The following is a 21,864-nucleotide window of genomic DNA, read 5'->3' on the forward strand; positions in this document are numbered from 1 at the left end:
AAATTCTCCTCCAAGCCACACACAATCCTGACATGGAACTATGGACTGAATATTCATCCATGAGGCAGGTAGGAAGAGTCAGGAAAATTCCCAGTTTGTCCACTCGCATTGGGAAAAATCCGTGGAATTTTACTGTGGTGCGAGGGCTAGGTATGGGCTGTAGTGTGGCTAGTCAACCCAGGAGAAATTTGGAGGCAGCTACAGGGGCTGACGGGTATGGGCAGCTACAGGGACTGTTTAAAAGACCTGCCTCGTACTGGTCTTACTTGTCCCACTTAGAGTCCTCACACTCCCCCACACACATTCTATTCCACAAAATGCCCACCCCCTATGCCCCCATATCAAGTTAAGCCTTCCCCAAAATAATATCTTTTCCCTGGAGCTCAGGTGTATTAGTACTGTAATGGATATCTAGGACCTCAATCTAGAATACATAATGAGGCTTGACCAATAGCCAAGGATTCTATCAGCCTGCTGAAATATCTGAGTTCCAGGGAAACCATTCCTTGACTAACTGCTCTGGCTCTCTGAGCTTTGTTCTTAAGTTCACAATGTTTATTTAGACAAGATGAAGCAGTTATAAGTGTTTGCCATTTCTGCTACTGATACTTTAAACAATTGACACTTTTATTGGCCTGTAGTGAAAAGAAGATTCTTTAGATTTTAAAATGAAATCAGCAGGACAATCCTCTCACTGGGAACACATGAAGAGAAAGAATATAGATACACATGTAAAGTCAGTGATTTCAGTTACATCCAAGAAGGAAATTTGGCCCAGCAACTTTGATTTGATTTATTGTTACCTGTATTGGGATGGAGTGAAGATTGTTTCTTGCCACTGTAGAGACAAAGCATATTGTTCATAGAGTGGAGCCCATACCCATCAGCCCCTGTAGCTGCCTCCAAATTTCTCCTGGGTTGACTAGCCACACTACAGCCCATACCTAGCCCTTGCACCACAGTAAAATTCCACAGATTTTTCCCAATGCGAGTGGACAAACTGGGAATTTTCCTGACTCCTCCTACCTGCCTCATGGATGAATATTCAGTCCATAGTTCCATGTCAGGATTGTGTGTGGCTTGGAGGAGAATTTGCAGGTAATGGTGTTCCTGCGCTTCAGCTTCCCTTATCCTTCTAGGTGGTAGCAGGAATGGAGAAGGAAAGGAGATAGGAGAAAGGAGATAGGAGATAGCAGAATATAATGTTACAGTCATAGCTAGGGTGTAAAGTTCAATCAGCTCAAGGTCAGTCAGAACTAGAATGCCTGCCAGGGTAAATTAAGTTAGCTCACTAACATAGGATACTCTGATTTGTTTTATTTACTTATTATTTCATACGGGGAGGTTTGATGTGAAAGAAATTTTGATTATGCAGAGCGACTATTTCGTTCACTTGCTTTCCATAAAATAAATGAACTTAAAGATGAGTGTGTCACTCAGTCTCATTAAAGTGCTTTCAATCCACTTATTGAAAGGTAAGTGACTGGAGAAAAGCAATATCAAATTCATTTCACAGGGTGGAATATGACTGATACACACCCAAGTTATGCTACTGAATGATTAGATAGTGGTTAGTGTGGCAAACTCCTGAATGTAAGAAGAAGATAGCACTTAGGCAAAGGACCAATACTGAGGCAGCTAAATAATTTTGTCATAGTTATAGTGGTAACTCACCAACGCACTTCACTGTCTAAAACAGTATGAAGTCTGGATTCATCAGGTGATACATAAATAAAAAGCATCTTATACAATCCATGAGCAAAAGGTGAGCAAATATCATCCTTGCTATGCTAAACAATCACCACCAAAGTCGCATGCAGTAGTTAGTAGATAGCTTCCAGTACACCATACAGGAGTTCCACCCTGCAACACTTTTCGCATTTGACATTACAATTATATATATGCTTTTGGCCCTGAGCATATCATCAAGTATAAATCTTTGCTTCATCAATAAAGATATCATAAAGCAAATGCTTGATGTTCTTAATACTGCAACACATCTAAAACCATGGCAGCTTTTCTTGAGCAAAACATGTTCCTCACAAGTTCCTTTTGTAAGGCATTTGCTTTAGTTTCACTGAACCATTCCTGCAAACTCGCCTATTTATGCATTGCATGGCAATCAGTAATGCGGATTCTCACTTCCCCTGCCACAAATTACATGATCTGGAGATGCTGGCGTTGGACTGGGGTAAACAAAATAACAGGTCTCACAACACCAGGTTAAAGTCCAACAGGTTTATTTGGTAGCAAATGCCACTAGCTTTTGGGGATCTGCCCCTTCGTCAGGTGAGTGGGGAGTTCTGATCACAAACAGAGCATATAAAGGCACACACTTAGTTTACAGAATACTGATTACAATGTGAATCTTTACACCTAATCAAGTCTTAAAGGTGCAGACAACGAGAGGTTGCACAGGTTAAAGAAATGTGTATTGTTTCCAGACAGGACAGTAAGTGAGATGTTGCAAGCCCAGGCAAGTCACGGGGGTTACAAATAGTGATGTGGACCCAAGATCCCGGTTGAGGCCGTCCTCATGTATGTGGAACTTGGCTATCAGTCTCTAATCAATGACTCTGCGCTGTCGTGTGTCGTAAAGGCTGCCTTGGAGAACGCTCACCCGAAGATCAGAGGCCGAATGCCCAAGACCGCTGAAGTGTATGCCAACAGTCTTGCCTGGTGATTGTCGAGTGCTGTTCATTCATCCATTGTCGTGGCGTCTACATGGTCTCCCCAATGTACCATGCCTCAGGACATCCTTTCCTGCAGTGTATCAGATAGACAACGTTGGCCAAGTTGCAAGAGTGTACCTGGTGGATGGTGTTCTCACGTGAGATGATGGCATTCGTGTTGATAATCCGGCATGTCTTGCAGAGGTTGCTGTGGCAGGGGTGTGTGGTGTCGTGGTCACTGTTCTCCTGAAGGCTGGGTAGTTTGCTGCGGATAATGGTCTGTTTGAGGTTGTGTAGTTGTTTGAAGGCAAGAAGTGGGGGTGTGGGGATGGCCTTGGCGAGATGTTCATTTTCATCAATGACATGTTGAAGACTCCAAAGAAGATGTCGCAGCTTCTCCAGGGTTAAGCACATGGGTTCATGTCACACCAACTGTAACCCCCACAAATTGTCTGGACTTGCAAAACTATCCTGGCTGGAGACAATGCACGTCTCTTTTACCTGTATTTAACCCTTTCTCCACTCTATTGTCTCACATTTGGAATAAATGGGTGCTTTTCTGGTTGGCAGTTGGTGACTAGTGGCATGCTGCAGAGATTGGTGCTGGGGCCTCAACTGTTTGCCATTTACATAAATGATCTGAAGGAGGGGGCTGAGTGTAGGGCAACAAAATTTGCTAATGACACGAAGATGAGTGGAAAAGCGAATTGTGTGGAGGACACGGAAAGTCTGCAAAGAGATCTGGATAGGCTGAGTGAGCGGGCAAGGACCTGGCAGATGGAGTATAACAAAGAACAAAGAACAAAATCAGCCCAGGAAACAGGCCCTTCAGCCCAATGAGCCCACGTCGCCATCTCAACACCACCAGTCCACCTCTGAACCCACAACCCCTGCCTAATGTTTTATGGCCATCCAGATTGAGGGAAACTGATTTAGGGACAATTTATTCCTGCCAGTCAGCCTAACAGCACATCTTTGGGGTGTGGGAGGAAACCGGAGCACCCGGAGAAAACCCACGCAAGCACGGGGAGAATGCGCAAACTCCCACAGACACCGGCCCAAATCCATGTGTCTGCACAGCAATCAGCGATAGTCACTGAGCTGTCGTCTTGCCCAGTATCTTGTCCAGTTTAGGCACACACTAACGACATGAAGCACAAGGCCAATCTCAAACAACCAAGAGCAGCCCCAGTACGACCCATCGCATGTATGCCCCTCGTTGGACACGAGGTGGACCGACTTAAAACCTGTGAATGAAAAGAGAAAAAACATTATCATACTATAACCATTTACATTACCAGGGGCGCCCCAATGCTAATGACCCTTATTTAAAAGGATCTCCTACATCCACCCATCTCCAACTCAGTCATATGCCTGTCTAAGTTACTCTTAAAGGACTCTAGTGTGTTTGCCTCCACCACCTTACTTGGCAGAGCATTCCATACCCCCACTACCCTCTGTGTGAAAAACCTCCCTCTAATATCTGTTGTTGTACCTCTCCCCCCTCACCTTAAGTCCATGGCCCCTTGTCCTACGTGTCTCTATTATAGGAAATAGCTTACCTCTGTTTACTCTATCTATACCCTTCATAATCTTATATACCTCTATTAGATCCCCCCTCAGTCGGCGTCTTTCAAGGGAAAAGAGCCCCAATTTCTTCAATCTTTCCTCATACCCCAGTCCTTCCATACCAGGCAACATCCTGGTAAACCTCCTCTGCACTCTCTCCAGAGTCTCCACGTCCTTCCTGTAGTAAGGTGACCAGAACTGGACGCAGTACTCCAAATGCGGCCTAACCAACGTTCTGTACAACTGCAACATTAGACTCCAGCTCTTATATTCTATACCCCTTCCTATAAAGGCTAACATACCATAGGCTTTCTTCACCACACTCTCCACTTGCACTGCCACCTTCAAAGACTTGTGCACTTGCACCCCCAGATCTCGCTGCGATTCTATACTCCTTACGGGCTTACCCTTTATCATATAACTTCCCCCTACATTATTCCGGCCAAAATGCATCACCTCACGTTTATCCGGATTAAACTCCATTTGCCACGTATCTGCCCAATCAACCAGCCTATCAATATTCCGCTGTATTGCCAGACACTACTCCTCACTGCCCGCCAATCCAGCCATCTTGGTGTCATCAGCAAATTTGCTGATCACACCACCTACTCCCTCTTCCAAATCATTTATATACACTACAAAGAGAAGAGGTCCCAGTACCGAGCCCTGTGGCACACCACTAGTGACAGACCTCCAGCTAGAAAAAGACCCCTCCACTACTACTCTCTGACTCCTCTTTGCAAGCCAGTTCTCTACACATCTAGATACCTGACCACATATCCCATGAGCTTTAATCTTCTGTACCAACCTACCATGAGGGACTTTGTCAAACGCCTTACTGAAATCCATATAGACGAGATCAACGGCTTGTCCTTCGTCAACCGTTTTTGTCACCTCCTCAAAGAATTCTACCAGATTCGTAAGGCAAGACTTCCCCTTGACAAAGCCATGCTATGTATCCTTAATCAGATTGCAACGCTCCAAGTGCGCATACATCCTATCCCTAAGAATCCTCTCCATCAACTTACCTACCACAGACGTTAAGCTCACTGGCCTATAGTTACCCGGGCTATCCCTCCTACCCTTTTTAAACAACGGTACCACGTTCGCTATCCTCCAGTCCTCTGGGACCTCACTTGTGTCCAAAGAAGAGACAAAGATTCGCGTCAGAGGCCCAGCAATCTCATCCCTTGCCTCTCTAAGCAGCCTAGGATAAATGCAATCAGGCCCCTGAGATTTATCGGTTTTAATGCCCTCTAAAAGCCCTAACACTTCTTCCCTCGTAATCGATAGATCTTTCAATTGGTCTACCGCTCCCTCAATGACCGTACTAGACATCAATCCCCTCTCCTTCGTGAATACCGACGCAAAGTATTCATTCAGGATCTCCCCCATTCCCTCTGCCTCTAAGCACAATTCCCCACATCTGTCCCTGAGAGGACCGATTTTACCCCTAGCCACCCTTTTGTTAAGATAGGAGTAAAACGCCTTTGGATTCTCCTTAACCCGACCTGCCAAAGCCATCTCATGCCCCCTCTTTGCTCTCCTAACTCCCCGTTTGAGATCCCTCCTACTCTCTCTGTATTCCTCCAACGCTCTCTCTGTTCCCAGCTGCTTAGACCTGACTTACGCCTCTCGTTTCTTCCTAACCATTTCTTATGTTATGTTCTATATCTCTAGTAATCCACGGTTCCCTAATCCTACCTTTCCCATCCTTTCTCCTAACCGGCACATACCTTTCCTGCACGCTTTGCAGTTTTCCCTTGAAAGACTCCCACATGCCTAACGTGGTCTTGCCTTCCAAAAGCCTGTCCCAGTCTGTATCCCTAAGCTCCTGCCTAATCCGGCTGTATCTAGCCTTCCCCCAATTTAGCACCCTCCCCTTAGGACAGCTCTCATCTTTTTCCATTCGTATCCTAAAGTAGACGGAGTTGTGGTCGCTATTAGCCACATGTTCGCCTACCGCAACCTCAACCACCTGACCCGGCTCATTTCCCAGAACTAAATCCAGTATTGCCCCCTCTCTAGTCGGGCTATCTACATACTGTTGCAAGGATCCTTCCAATACACATCTTACGAATTCCTCCCCATCAGACCCCCCCAGCTCTAGGCACCTTCCAATCCACCCCAGGGAGATTAAAATCTCCCACTACAACAACCCTATTCCTCCTACACTTATCCAAAATGTCCCTACACATACCCTCTTCCACTGCCCGCGGGCTATTGGGATAACGTTAGCAAATGTGAGGTTATCCGCTTTGGAAGAAATAATAGTAGGATGGAATATTATTTAAATGGTGAAAAGTTGCAGCATGCTATAGTGCAGAGGGGCCTGGGGGTCCTTGTGCACAAATCACAAAAACTCAGACTGCAGGTGCAGCAGGTGATCAAGAAAGCGAATGGACTGTCGGCCTTTATCGTGAGGGGGTAGAATATAAAAGCAGGGAGGTCTTGCTGCAACTGTACAAGGCACTGGTGAAGCCGCAACTGGAGTACTGTGTGCAGTTTTGGTCCTGTTATTTGTGAAAGGATATATTGGCCTTGGAGGAAGTACAGAGAAGGTTCACCAGGCTGACTGGAAATAAGGGGGTTAGCTTATGAAGAGAAATTAAATAAACTGACCTGTACTCGTCGGAGTTTAGAAAGCTGAGGGGGGATTTTATAGAAACTTACAAGATAATGAAGGGGCTAGATAGGGTAGAGGTAGAGAGATTCTTTCTACTTAGAAAGGAAACCAGAATTAGAGGGCGCAGCCTCAAAATGGAGGGGGGGGTGGCCAGTTTAGAGCAGAGTTGAGGAGGAACTTCTTCTCTCAGAGGGTGGTAAATCTCTGGAATTCTCTGCCCATTGAAGTGGCAGAGGCTACCTCGTTGAACATGTTTAAGTCACAGGTAGATAGATAAGGAAATTAAGGGTTATGGGGAGCAGGCGGGAAAGTGGAACTGATCCACCATTCGCCAGATTAGCCATGATCTTATTGAATGGCGGGGCAGGCTCAAAGGGCTAGATGGCCTACTCCTGCTCCTATTTCTTACATTCTTGTGTCTGTACCTTTAAGACTTGATTACCTGTAAAGACTCGTATTCCAACCATTATCTTGTAAATTGAGTTTGTGCCTATATATGCCTGTTTGTGAACACAACTTCCATTCACTTGATAAAGGGGCAGTGCTCCAAAAGCTTGTGGCTTGTGCTATCAAATAAACCTGTTGGACTTTACCTGGTATTGAGAAACTTCTTACTGTGTGAGGAAACCAAAGTATCTGAAGAAAACCCATACAGACATGGGGAGAACATGCAAACTCCTCACAGTCATCCAACGTGGGAATCAAACCCAGGTCCCTGGCACTTTGAGGCAGTGGTGCTAACCACTGTATCACTCTGTGACTGTGACGCTACAATATCCATTGTTGTCCTTTCTGCAGCTTTTGACATGCTGACCATGCCATTCCCTTCCAGAGAGTTTCCTTCATCATCCAGTTTAGTGAGAGAACTTTTGCTTGGTTCATTCTTAACTATCTGAATATAGGCAGGGCATCTCACACAATAATTTCTCTTCTTTTCACTGCACAGTTAACTCCAGATTACTTTAAGAATCTAGCTTTTATCCCCCTTTTCAACCAACAGCTGGCACTGGTAGCATTCATGTCAAGTAGATAACTAGCAAAAGCTGACTAACATGTTTCCAAAAAGCAGCCCTGAAGTTGGTCTATGACACGCAGTTGCACAAAGTGCAATGGGGCAGTCATCATAATTCATGCTGCAAGTGTAGCCAACATTCTCATATTTGTGGAGTGGATGATTATTGAAAAGTTGTGGAAATTTTCTCTCTTGCCTTACACTGTTTCATAATAAATCTGATAATTTGTTTACATACTTGTTACAGTGACATTGAAGTATTCTTCTTTTCACAATCACAAAGGTATTCTTCTCCTTCAGTTTGTACCAGTAATTTACTCCCATTCTTACATCAGTTCATGATATCAGTCTTCTCCCTTTTCACACTAAATTCTCACTGGCACTCTTAACATATTAGCATGTATAGAAGATTGGCTTGCTGGCAGAAAACAGGGTATATATAAATGGGTCTTTTTCTGATCCTCAGTACGCGATGCAGGGATCTGAGCTGGGGCCTCATCTTTTAGCAATTTATCTCAATGACGAGGATGAGAAAGGGGACCTAGTGGTAGGGGATGGGGATATGGCTAAGGTCTTGAATAACTTTTTTGTTTCTGTCTTCACGGAGGAGGACGTGAATAATTTGCCGGGTGTTAGCGATGGAAAGGTGGTAGGACTGGAGGGTCTTAATGACATTACTGTTACTAGAGAGGTGGTGCGCGACAGACTGGAGGGGCTGATTGTGGACAAGTCCCCAGGACCGGATGGAATGCATCCGAGGGTTCTGAAAGAAATGGCGGAGGTTATAGTGGATGCCTTGGTGGTTATTTTCCAGACGTCGCTGGATTCCGGGGAAGTGCCGGAAGATTGGAAAACGGCTAATGTTACGCCGTTGTTTAAGAAGGGTGCCAGGCAAAAGGTGGGGAATTATAGGCCGGTTAGTTTAACGTCTGTGGTAGGTAAAATGTTAGAATCCGTCATTAAGGAGGAAATTGCGAGGCATCTTGAAGGGAATTGCTTGATAGGGCAGACGCAACACGGTTTCATTAAAGGGAAGTCGTGTCTGACAAATTTACTGGAGTTCTATGAGGATGTGTCTAGGGCGGTGGATAGAGGAGAGCCGGAGGATGTGGTCTTTCTGGATTTTCAGAAGGCGTTTGATAAGGTACCTCACAAGAGGTTACTGCAGAAGGTCAGAGGACATGGAGTTGGGGGTAGGGTGTTAGCGTGGATAGAGGATTGGTTGTCAAATAGGAGGCAGAGAGTTGGGGTCAATGGGTGCTATTCGGATTGGCGGTTGGTGACTAGTGGAGTGCCCCAGGGGTCGGTGCTGGGGCCTCAGCTATTTACCATTTATATAGATGATCTGGAGGAGGGAACCGAGTGTAGGGTGTCGAAATTTGCTGATGACACCAAGATTGGGGGAAAGGCAAATTGTGCGGAGGGTGTGCAGAGTCTGCAGAAGGATCTAGATAGGCTGGGCGAATGGGCCAGGAAATGGCAAATGGAATTTAATGTTGGCAAGTGTGAGGTGGTCCACTTTGGTAGGAAGAATGGTAGGAAGGACTATTACTTAGGTGGCAAAAAACTGCAGCAGGCGACGGTGCAGAGGGACCTCGGGGTCCTTGTGCATGAGTCGCAAAAACCCAGCCTGCAGGTGCAGCAGGTGGTCAGGAAGGCGAATGGGATGCTGGCCTTCATAGCGAGGGGGATTGAATATAAAAGTAGGGAGGTCTTGCTGCAGCTGTATAGGGCATTGGTGAGGCCGCAGCTGGAGTACTGTGTGCAGTTTTGGGTGCTGTACTTACACAAGGATATTTTGGCCTTGGAGGGAGTGCAGAGGAGGTTTACTAGGCTGATGCCGGAGTTGAGGGGGTTGAGCTATGAGGAGAGGCTGAATAAACTAGGCTTGTACTCGTTAGAGTTTAGAAGAATGAGGGGAGATCTCATTGAGACGTATAAGATGATGAATGGGATGGATAGGATAGAGGTGGAGAGACTCTTCCCGCTCAAAAAAGACAGTAGGACTAGGGGGCACAGCCTCAAGATAAAGGGGGGGCGGTTTATAACGGAGTTGAGGAGGAACTTCTTCACTCAAAGGGTGGTGAATCTCTGGAATTCTCTGCCCGTTGAAGTGGTGGAGGCTGCCTCGCTAAATATTTTTAAGAAGCGGGTTGATGGGTTTTTGATAAGAGAGGGGATTAAGGGTTATGGGGAGAGGGCGGGAAAGTGGAACTGAGCCACGACAGATCAGCCATGATCTTATTGAATGGCGGGGCAGGCTCGAAGGGCCAGATGGCCTACTCCTGCTCCTATTTCTTATGTTCTTATGTTCTTATGAAAGGAGTGAAGGCATGGTAGTTAAATTAATACATAGATGGATGAGAAATGTTGTGAAGAGCCAATAAGATGCTTGCAGACAGACGTAAAAAAGTCAAGTGGGCAAAAATCTGGCAGATGGAGTATAATGTGGTAAAAAACATCAAAGTGTTCACTTTGGCAGGAAAAACAAAAGGCAGAATATTACTCAAATATAGAACGGCTGCAGACTTCCGAGATTCAGAGGGACCTAGGTGCAGGAATCACAAAACATTGGTATACAGGTACAGCAAGTACTTAGGAGGGCAAATGGATGACGATCCTTTATGACGAGTGGAATCAAACATAAAATTGAGCATGATATACTTCAGTTATATGGGGTATTGGTGAGATCACATCTTGAATTTAATGTGCAGTTTTGGTCTCTTATTAAGGGAAGGATGTAAATGTATTGGAGGCAGTTCAATGGAGGTTTATAGATTGATATCTGGAATGAGCAAGTGGTCTTATGAGGAAAAATTGGACAGGCGAGGCCTGTGTCCGCTGGAATTTAGAAGAGTGAGGGGTGACTTGATTGAAGTGTAGGAGACCCTGAATAGTCTTGACAAGGTGAACGTGGAAAGGATTTTTCCTCTTATGAGTTAGTCCAGAACTAGGAGCACTGTTTTAAAATTAGTGGTCACCCTTTGAGGACAGATTAGAAGAATTATTTTTTTCTCAGAGGATTGGGTAACTTTAGAATTATGCCTCAGAAGGCAGTGAAGGCGGGGCCATTGAATTTTTTTTTAAGGCTGAGATGTTTAGATTCTTCTTCTAAAAAGGGACCAACGGTTATCAGGAATAGGTGGGAATGTGAAAGTTGAAACACCAACAGATCAACCATGATCTTACTGAACAGCGGAAGGGGCCCAAAGCTTTTGCTCCTATTTTGTATTAAATATATATGTCCGTATTTTCTCCTTCAAGGTGACATCCATTGCCCGCCCACCTCGGTTTACGCTGATACTTATCTCCCTATCCCCTACCTGTATCTGAAGTTTCAACTTGTTAATCTTAACTATCAGTTCACTGTGGCTCTCTTCACAACCCTCAGTTTATGGTGGCATTTTTCACTCCATGTTTTCCACCAACACGCTAGCACATTTAATCTAAACTGCCCTTCACTCCATGCTGGCATCTTCCCTCACCCCACACTTCTGTAACTCATCTCCCTAATGTTTCCAGCTGGCAATCACCTTCAAGCATCCTTCTCAGTGACACTCCTGGATCCTATCTCCTGCTATTCTGAAATGTGAAATATTGCTTTGGGAAAAATTTTCATGGTTATGCTACAACCTTGTATATCAACCATCAACTTAGTCCACAGCACTCTTGCCTCTCAGTCAGAAAGTTGTGGGTTAAGCCCCACTTCAAGTTTTCAGTACATAATCCATTCTCACATTTCAACACAGCAATGTAGCAAACATGCACTTGGGGATATAACCTTCCCCAACATCATGGAATTGCTTGAAAAAGTAACTGTGAATTAAAAAACAGAAACAAAAAATCATAAATAAGATGCAATATCATTTTTCATTACATCTGAAAGCATAGTACCAATGAAACATTTCAGTTTATTTCCCGAATACTAATATGGTAATCATTTGTCATAATGTTCCCTTTGGGAGCCATAAGATTGCAGTATTATAGCGAAGGGCAAGTTTCAATGAAGTGCTGGGAACTTCAGCTTACTAATAATTATTTAGCAAAATGACTAATTTAGCTTATAGTTTTTGGGTAACATTACCTAATGCTAATGATTCAGAAGCTTTTAGGGGGCCATAAATAACACTTTATTTTGAAGGTAGCGGTTAACCTAGTGCAAAGTTATTGCAGTAAGGAAATGATCTGCACAGTAGGTTTTTTACTTTCACTTTCTGTCCAATATCCAGCATTGCAAGCAGCAAAATGTTGTACTGAAATATTCTGAATAGTGAAAACTGCAGAGCAACATTATTCAGACATAACAAGACTCAATACACTGTGGTTTAAAAATGTAACTTATTTTCATGTATCTTGTTCTGAAAAGTTAATGCGATTTCATCTATTTGAATAGATTTGCAATTCCTTTCATTTTTTATTAATTTATAATTCCTAGCATTTCTTCAAAAGCTATGCTTTTGAACATTTCAATACCAAAGGTGCTTCAACTTTATGAACCAGATGAGGAAAAGAGAAGTTTATCAAAAATACTGAGGAAACCAACCGCTGTTCCTTGCATTGCTTAACTGCACATTGTAACATCCAATTAATTCCTTATTTGTAACATTTTCAAGTCTTGCATACAAAATGCACTTCTTGAACATTTGCCATCACCCTCCCTGTCATGTATAAACTTCCTTGTTGCCTGTGACTAAATTATCCTGCTTCATCTCTGAAATAAACGGTGCTTTTGTTTTTTCAGAATCAAAGAATGATGCAACACTAAAGGAGACCATTCAGCCCATTGTTCCTGCGCCACTCTGATAGAACTATCCAGTTAATCCCATTGTCCTGCTATTTCCTCCACAGACTTGTATTTTCTCCCTTCAAACACAGACCTAGTTATCTTCAGAATGTTAGTATCAATCTGCTTAAATTAGATTTTCAATTAGTGATCACAAGATTGCCTTGTTAAAAATGTTTCCTCATGCTGTTTTGCCAATCACCATAAATTTGTACCTTCTGGTAGGCATCCTCCACCATAGGTAACAATTTTCCCTTCCTTACTCCATGAAACTGTCCAGAATTTTCATTAATTATCCCTGCTTTATAGGGAATAATTCTAGCTTCTTCAGTCTCTCTGCACAACTGAAATCTCTCACCTTGATACTATTTATATTTTCTTTGCCTCCAACTGAATCTTTCTACCTCTACCTTCAAGATAAAAAAAATTATTTAGTGCCTTCTATCTGAGGCCTCCCAAGTCAGAAGTCCTTCCAGTTGACTTTTCTCGCTCCACATTGCCATATCCACTGGTCTAACAGCCAATATGTTTGCTGTTTTCCATTCTGCCATTCCTACTGCTCAAGCCAAGCACCAGGCATACTACTCCCAAATCCACCCCCACCTCCAATGCCCATTACTGCCAGATAGATCCAAGAAGACCAATAATATTCCCAACTCCAGATTGCCTCTCAATAATTGAATATCCCAGGACCATATCTAATACTCCCATACCCAACAAATTTTAAAAAATTCCTTTTCAATGCTGAAGACTAATAGATAACTCCAATGCTTAAAAACTCCAACACTACTCCCTCCCCACTCCATAAGGAACACATATCCTGTTATCATAAAAGCCCACCTCGCAAAGATTTTATCAACATACCCAACAATGGTAATAAATTATAGATGAAATCATTTTCCAGTTCAGTTCTGCCACATAGCAATCCCTAATATTACTGTCAACCCAAACTCAATATAATATCACTCCTTATAAATCTTCCAAAGTTCAGCACTCCTGAACCTTTGGGGCAGCACGGTGGTTAGCACTGCTGCCTCACAGCACCAGGGACGCGGGTTCGATTCCCGGCTTGGGTCACTGTCTGTGTGGAGTTTGCACATTCTCCATGTCCTCCGGGTGCTCTGGTTTCTTCCCACACTCCAAAGATGTCCAGGTTAGATGGATTGGCGATGCTAAATTGACCCTAGTGTTAGATGGATTAGCAGGGTGAATATATGGGGTTACAGGAATAGGTCCTGGTGAGATTGTGGTCAGTGCAGACTCAATAGGTCAAATGGCCTCCTTCTGCACTGTCGGAATTCTATGACTCTATACTCATATATCAGCCACCAATGTTAGCCAAACATCGAATCCCGATCCCCTGTATTGTTAAGCTTCACTCCACTGTGTTTCTGCATACATCTTAACTAACTGCAACCCAATAGATTCTCTACCATTTCTCAACCTTCAAGATGAAACATTATGCATTCAGTTACTCTCCAGGCTGAGCATACAATTTAAACAGAAACTTCAGCAAAACAGGGAGCATTCCCAGTCAAAATTTGTCCCTCAACCAAATCCACGAAAATACAGATTAGCTTGTTGTTGACCTCATTTGTTCTATGTGAAATCTTGTAATAACCAATTGGATTTGACATTGCCTCCATAACAAAGATTGGTACAGTCCAAGGGAAATTCATCCTAGCACTGTTTTCATTCCAGGGATGAGCTAAGGTGCTACGAAGGTTTTCCTTGCTTGAGATATTTACCTTGAATTTTATTTAAAGAGGTCAACTAATTTTCTTAGCAATTTCAAAGTGGCAGTTTTACATAAAACTTAATTACAGAACATAATTAAGTCATTCAGTTTGCATATGCTAAGCTAATGGACTACTTAGATCTAAGTTTTATTTGTCTCTTCATGTTCTTCGGTGAAAGAAAAGTTGCAAGTGCCAGCTAACTTGACCCTGTGATGCTGAGGATGTTTGTTCACGTTGGAATGGAGGGAAAATCTTGCCAGTACTATTGCATATGTGCACTGACTAAAACAATTGGCAAATTTTCAGAAGGCGTTTGACAAGGTGCTTCACAAGAGGTTATTACAGAAGGTCAGGGGGCATGGAGTTGGGGGTAGGGTGTTAGTGTGGATAGAGGATTGGCTGTCAAATAGGAGGCAGAGAGTGGGGGTCAATGGGTGCTATTCGGATTGGCGGTTGGTGACTAGTGGAGTGCCCCAGGGGTCGGTGCTGGGGCCTCAGCTATGTACCATTTATATAGATGATCTGGAGGAGGGAACCGAGTGTATGGTGTCGAAATTTGCTGATGACACCAAGATTGGTGGAAAGGCAAATTGTGCGGAGGGTGTGCAGAGTCTGCAGAAGGATCTAGATTGGGTGGGCGAATGGGCCAGGAACTGGCAATGGAATTTAATGTTGGCAAATGAGAGGTTGTCCACTTTGGTAGGAATAATGGTAGGAAGGACTATTACTTAGGTGGCAAAAAACTGCAGCATGCGACGGTGCAGAGGGACTTCGGGGTCCTTGTGCATGAGTCGCAAAAACCCAGCCTGCAGGTGCAGCAGGTGGTCAGGAAGGCGAATGGGATGCTGGCCTTCATAGCGAGGGGGATTGAATATAAAAGTAGGGAGGTCTTGCTGCAGCTGTATAGGGCACTGGTGAGGCCACAGCTGGAGTACTATGTGCAGTTTTGGTCGCCGCACTTACGCAAGGATATTTTGGCCTTGGAGGGAGTGCAGAGGAGGTTTACTAGGCTGATACTGGAGTTGAGGGGGTTGAACTATGAGGAGAGGCTGAATAAACTAGGCTTGTACTCGTTAGAGTTTAGAAGAAGGAGGGGAGATCTCATTGAGACGTATAAGATGATGAATGGGATGGATAGGATAGAGGTGGAGAGGTTCTTCCCGCTCAGAAAGGACAGTAGGACTAGAGGGCACAGCCTCAAGATAAAGGGGGGGCAGATTAGAACGGAGTTGAGGAGGAACTTCTTCACTCAAAAGGTGGTGAATCTCTGGAATTCTCTGCCTGTTGAAGTGGTGGAGGCTGCCTTGCTAAATATTTTTAAGATGTGGGTTGATAGGTTTTTGATAGGCAAGGGGATTAAGGGTTATGGGGAGAGGGCAGAAATGTGGAACTGAGCCACGACAGATCAGCCATGATCTTATTGAATGGCGGGGCAGGCTCGAGGGGCTAGATGGCCTACTCCTGCTCCTATTTCTTATGTTCTTAAAAGAACCAATGGCAACATGAGGGAAACCTTTCCTTTAATGCAGCGAGTGACAAGGATCTGGAATGCGATACCTTAGAATGTGGTGGAGACAGATTAAATCAGGGCTTTGAAAGGAAGTTGAATAAGTACCTGAAGAGAAAGAAATTGTAGGTCTATAGAAAAGACAGCAGTTTTGAAACCAGCTGATTTTCCCTTCTGTAGGGTTGGAGTGGGCCAAATGGTCTCCTGCATTATAACCAGTCTAAGATTCTATGACTCTTAATTACAAAACATTTATAAATTCTTGCACTTGTTGAAGATGAGGGTGAAGGGAGCACAGAAGATGCAGTGATTAGCTCTGTTCGCCAGAATGTTCCTGACAAAGCTGGCATTTTTAGCAAAAGTGAGGCCTAATTGAGCTTGATATTTGTCCAGCCAGATCTGGTGACATATGAGCAATCAAGTTGCATGGCAGATAAGCTTAGTTTTACACTTCTTCGTCTTGAGGAAGTAAGTGTTTTCCGGGAACAAGGACACCAAAGATGGATGTGGTTCAGCAGATCGTCAGCTGCAGAAATATCACGATCAATGGAAGGCCACAGGTTAGCCAGTCCACACTTGAAGGTAAAATTGTAATTTGTTTGAAGGAGTTATTCTTTGGAGTTAGTTGAAGAAAGTGTGGTTCGTAGAAGATAAGGAAGGTGTTCTTGGTGAGGGATACAACAGAGTGATTGCGAATTACATTATCTGATCTAACAGTAGAAAAGTTCTGAAATAATGAATAACAACAATTTCTATTTCTACAGCAGCTTTAATGCAATGACATATCCCAAAGCACTTTACAGGAATGTCATAAAGCAACATTTTACATTGAATCACCTAAGGAGACATGTAGTAGGTTTTAAGGAGCTTCCTATAAGAGAAAAAAAAATCAGAGAGGTAGAGTGGTTTAGGGACAAAATTCCAGAGTTTTGGGCCTTGGCTATTAAAGATTAAACAATGGTGGAACAGTTAAACTTGGGGACACTCATGAGGCCAGAAATAGAGTGCAGATATCACAAGGAGGAGATTATAGGGATACGCATGAGAGAGACGATCGAATGATTTGAAACCAAGGATGAGAATTTTAAAATGAAGGTGCTGATTACCAGGAGCCAATGTAGATCAGAAAGCATAAAGATGATGGGTGGACTGGATTTAGTGCAAGTTAGGATATGGACAGCAAAAGTTTGAGTTCCTCAAAAGTTAAGAGGGAAGAATATGGGTGGCCAGCCAAAAGTGTATTAAAATAGTGAAATCTGAAGGCAACAAGGCATGGATAAGGATTTCAACTGTAGGTAAGCTGAGACAAAGATGGAGTCAGACAATGCTAGGGATGGAAAGAGGCAGCTTTAGTGATGGCACTAACATGTGATTGGAAGCTCCTGTCAAGGTCAAATGTGAAAATATATTGGCAAACAGTCTCGTTGAAACTCAGACAGTTGTCAGGAAAGGAATGGAGTCAGTTATCAGAGAATGAAGTCTGCATATTGGGAGAAAACTGTCTATATCTGACACAAGGAACAATTCTTGGGGTTGTTGGAGGTTACGGATATAGCCCCAGGATATTGCTGCAGGAGTTCTTCAGATCTACATCCTAGCCACAACTATCTTCAGTTGATTCATCTATGTACTTCCCTCCGCTATAAGGTCAAAAGTGGGATGAACATAAGAACATAAGAAATAGGAGCAGGAGTAGGCCATCTGGCCCTTCGAGCCTGCCCCGCCATTCAATAAGATCATGGCTGATCTGTCGTGGCTCAGTTCCACTTTCCCGCCCTCTCCCCATAACCCTTAATCCCCTCTCTTATCAAAAACCCATCAACCCGCTTCTTAAAAATATTTAGCGAGGCAGCCTCCACCACTTCAACGGGCAGAGAATTCCAGAGATTCACCACCCTTTGAGTGAAGAAGTTCCTCCTCAACTCCGTTCTGAACCGCCCCCCCTTTATCTTGATGGTTCACTGATGACTTAAGTTTCAGCTCCACGTGCAATTGCTGAGATAATGAAGCAGTTCATGACCAAATGCAACAACATCAGAACTACATTCAGGCTAAGGCTGACCAGTAGCAAGTAAATTCACAAATTCCAGGCAAAGACTATCCCTGACAAGGAAATTTTGTGAAGTTCAATTTATACGGATGTACAAAATATCTGTAAAGAATGTAAAATACTAAAGGAGAAACAACAGTGTGTGGTCCCTTTAAAAGCTGGTTGTGTCAGTGCCTTCAAAAGCTGGTGTTGTTCAATGCTGAGATGTTTAAAATGCAGAGTACTCACAGACTCTAAGTTGCAACATTTGTTTCAGAGATCAGAAGCAACAGATAAAAGCAACTTACTACATATGTTGGAATCTGAAACCAAAAAAGAAAATGGTGGAAAATCTCAGCAGATCTGGCAGCATCTGTAAGGAAAGAAAAGAGCAAAGCTTTGACAAAGGGTTATCTGGACTTGAAATGTTACCAAAAGCATCAAGATTGCCTTGGTAAGCAGCTCTGCAGGTTTTTGCATTTTGTTAACCTAAGGGTTTAAAGAAGACACTCAGCTAACAGCTGAGTTTAAAGAAAACACTCAGCTAAAAAGGAATCTATCAGCTTTGAATTCGCTATTGTTGTCAACTTCAGACCAATTCAAATACAGGAATGTTGATAGATCATAAGGATTATAAAAGAGGAACTCAACTGCCTTGTTGAGTTCAACCAGAAGCAGGGCTAGACCACTGAAGCAGTTAAGAGCAGTTGGATCAATTGCAGCAGTTAGTTCTTAACTCTGCCAGCTTCAGATAGGTCTTAAGATAAATCACTCTCTAATGAGCAAAAGGTACCAAATCAGACAACACTTACTGACAACACACAACTTCCGAACGGTCGAATAGCATTTCAGTCAAACCGTACCTTCGTTACTTCTTTAGTTAAAGTTCCTGGTTAGTTAAGTAAAATACCTAGTTAATTATTCACTTAAAGTGAGTGTCAGGCCTTTATTTTAATGAATCTCTAAAATGTTAAATATGGACAGTCAACACCTTCCCAAATATTTTTACCAGATTACGACATGAGATAAAGGGGATTAATCTCAATTTCATAACAGGAAGCCCATCAATATCCCTTTGACATTCATTCAAGCTCATTCAGCAACAATTCATCAGCAACATCACGGGCAGCATAACACACCAGAACCACAACTGAAACAGCAACACAAGTGCAATGGTTACTAAAGCAGGTTATGGATTGAGCATTCGGCAGCAAACGGCTCACTTCCCAACTCCCCCAAATATCTCCACCATCTACAAATATATCAGGAGTGCACAGGAATATATACATTTGTCTGCTTAGGTACACAGTTGCTGCAGCAACATTCAAGGAATTCAACACTATTCAGGATACAGCAGTCTATCTGTTTGGCATTCTACCCATTAGCTTAAACAGCCACCTCCATCCCTAGCATACCAGAACAGCACAGGATCAAGCCATTCAGGTCAGTAATTCCATATACCATCTCCTTCTGTATGCAAAGGGCAAGGCCCTGTCTGTGAACAGATGTGGCTTTTGGCATACATTAGTAAGCCCCGAACTGACAATATTAAATTGATTTTCAGTGTAATTCACACACAGGGCCCTGTCCTTAGCAGACAGAACACATCCACGCTTTGTGCCTTTCTCAACCAAAAAAAGGTGTAGGGAACAGTCATTTCAGGTTCATTGCTTGGGAAATGCTTTGACCAGAGTTGACCTTCCCCTTTGAATTTAAATAAAGCTGAGCAGTTAACTGTTCCATGCTGCATTCTCCATGCAATGCCCCTATCAATCAGCACTCCTTTCTCATGTGGCACACATTGTTCTCCCCATTACAGCTGGCAATTTCTTTGCAAGCTATCCTGATGAGTACAAGACAAGTTTTGATAGCATGTCTCTTTTTCAACAATAACTATTATTGGCTGTAACAACATACATTTTTATTCTCAGGTTCATTAAACAATTCTACAAATCTGCACTAAATTTTACAGTATGTGGAAATAACAAAGCCCCACCAATGCTTTTATTGATAAGTGCACTGAAAAGAATGAAATTGAGCCGGCCACCCTAGGTTTATCCTGACCAGAAAAACAGCTCAAGAAACTGTAGTTTGTAGTCCCTATATTTATGATAGTCCCAGTCAACACATGTATTTTATAATGGCTGATTTGATTCTTGGTCTGGGCTAAGCACTCTGCTGGGACAATGGGTGAGGTGTAACAACTCAACACTCCTGCACTAGGGAAGTAAGAAAAAAAGGTAAGCAGCCACACTTCCAGCTTGTAATCACAATCTGATAAACCCTGCTAGTACTTGTGTGAACAGCTGGTGAGAATTAGATTAGGACCTGCTGTGGTCTTTCCACTGAAGAATAACCTATGGACACTCACTACATTTTGACCACACATATTCTTAATACATGTGTGTAGAAAGTGAGGGCGATATCCGACTTGTAACTGTATCCAGCAAGAGTCAACAGGCCCAAAAAGGGACCAAATAAAACTGGGATGAAATAATTACATTTAGAGCAATACTCCAAGTGATGGGACGAAATGGGGTTCATAAATCATTCAAGGTTTGTTCTCAGTTGCGAATATCATCTCAATCATTTGACTAGGCTGTTACCCTGCTATTTAGGGGAATTTATTATCCTCTATGTAATATGCAGGATTATGAATACCCTAGTCCATTCATTTTCAAAGGGGAACTGTTATTTCCAATCAAATGACAAACTGCATATTCCACTTTTTTTTGGTAAAATCCCTGTTCCTAGGATATGAAGGAAACATGTGGACAAAGCCCCATAGCATTAATGATGGTAGTTACAGAAATCAGTAGGACAGAAAAGCTCAGCAACTAAGATCAAAGAAAACGGAATAATTTTTTTTACAAGTAAACAAAATACAGGCTGTAACATAATCTTCAGGGATATGATGACTTTAGTTGTGATTTATTGAATTACTGCATTTCAGGACTAACAGATTTATCTTTTTCTCTTTGATTCTGTACAAGTATCAGAACATGTAGATTATTGCTCTATAAGTTTGCTGGAGTACTGTGTGCAGTTTTGAGCGCCGCACCTGTGCAAGGGTATTTTGGCCCTGGAGGGAGTGCAGAGGAGGTTTACTAGGCTGATACCGGAGTTGAGGGGATTGAGCTATGAGGAGAGGCTGAATAAACTAGGCTTGTACTCGTTAGAGTTTAGAAGAATGAGGGGAGATCTCATTGAGACGTATAAGATGATGAATGGGATGGATAGGATAGAGGTGGAGAGACTCTTCCCGCTCAAAAAAGACAGTAGGACTAGGGGGCACAGCCTCAAGATAAAGGGGAGGCGGTTTAGAATGGAGTTGAGGAGGAACTTCTTCACTCAAAGGGTGGTGAATCTCTGGAATTCTCTGCCCGTTGAAGTGGTGGAGGCTGCCTCGCTAAATATTTTTAAGAAGCGGGTTGATGGGTTCTTGATAAGAGAGGGGATTAAGGGTTATGGGGAGAGGGTGGGAAAGTGGAACTGAGCCACGACAGATCAGCCATGATCTTATTGAATGGCGGGGCAGGCTCGAAGGGCTAGATGGCCTACTCCTGCTCCTATTTCTTATGTTCTTATGTAACTTCCATAGTAATGTTAAATACTGTCAAAAACACAATGTTCTCTACTGGCAGCAAGGAATTAGACATTGATTAGTGGTCTATGTAAGGTACAAGTTACTGTGCTCCAAGTAACATAAAAACCATATTCAGATTTTTCTAATTTATTCCTAGTCATTTATTTACTATATATTTATTTCCATAGTGAGATTTTTGTCTCCAATTATGTTACAATCGAATTCTGTTACCTTGTAATGGATTGAACCTTCAGTGGTTGTAAACTTCCTTCTCACCTCCCAAAAGAAAAATCCTCAGCCTACTGTACAGAAAAGCAACTTGATAATTTGCAAGTAATTGC

General features: G+C 43.0%; 1 protein-coding gene across 5 annotated transcripts in view; it reads right to left on the reverse strand.

The window, feature by feature from the left end:
• Window positions 1-21,864, reverse strand: part of gtdc1 (glycosyltransferase-like domain containing 1) — a 304,588-nt gene that overhangs the window by 272,979 nt on the left and 9,745 nt on the right. Inside the window, exon 2 of one of the 5 annotated variants that reach the window (XM_080199375.1) lies at window positions 18,246-18,310. The exons of the other annotated variants lie outside the window; for them this stretch is intronic. The gene's annotated coding sequence lies outside the window, so the exon portion shown is untranslated. The remainder of the gene's footprint in view (window positions 1-18,245; window positions 18,311-21,864) is intronic. 5 annotated transcript variants of the gene reach the window in all.

The sequence above is a fragment of the Carcharhinus amblyrhynchos genome, chromosome 11 (genome assembly GCF_965287045.1).
Source record: "Carcharhinus amblyrhynchos chromosome 11, sCarAmb.v2.hapA, whole genome shotgun sequence".
In the NCBI taxonomy this organism is placed as follows: domain Eukaryota; kingdom Metazoa; phylum Chordata; class Chondrichthyes; order Carcharhiniformes; family Carcharhinidae; genus Carcharhinus; species Carcharhinus amblyrhynchos.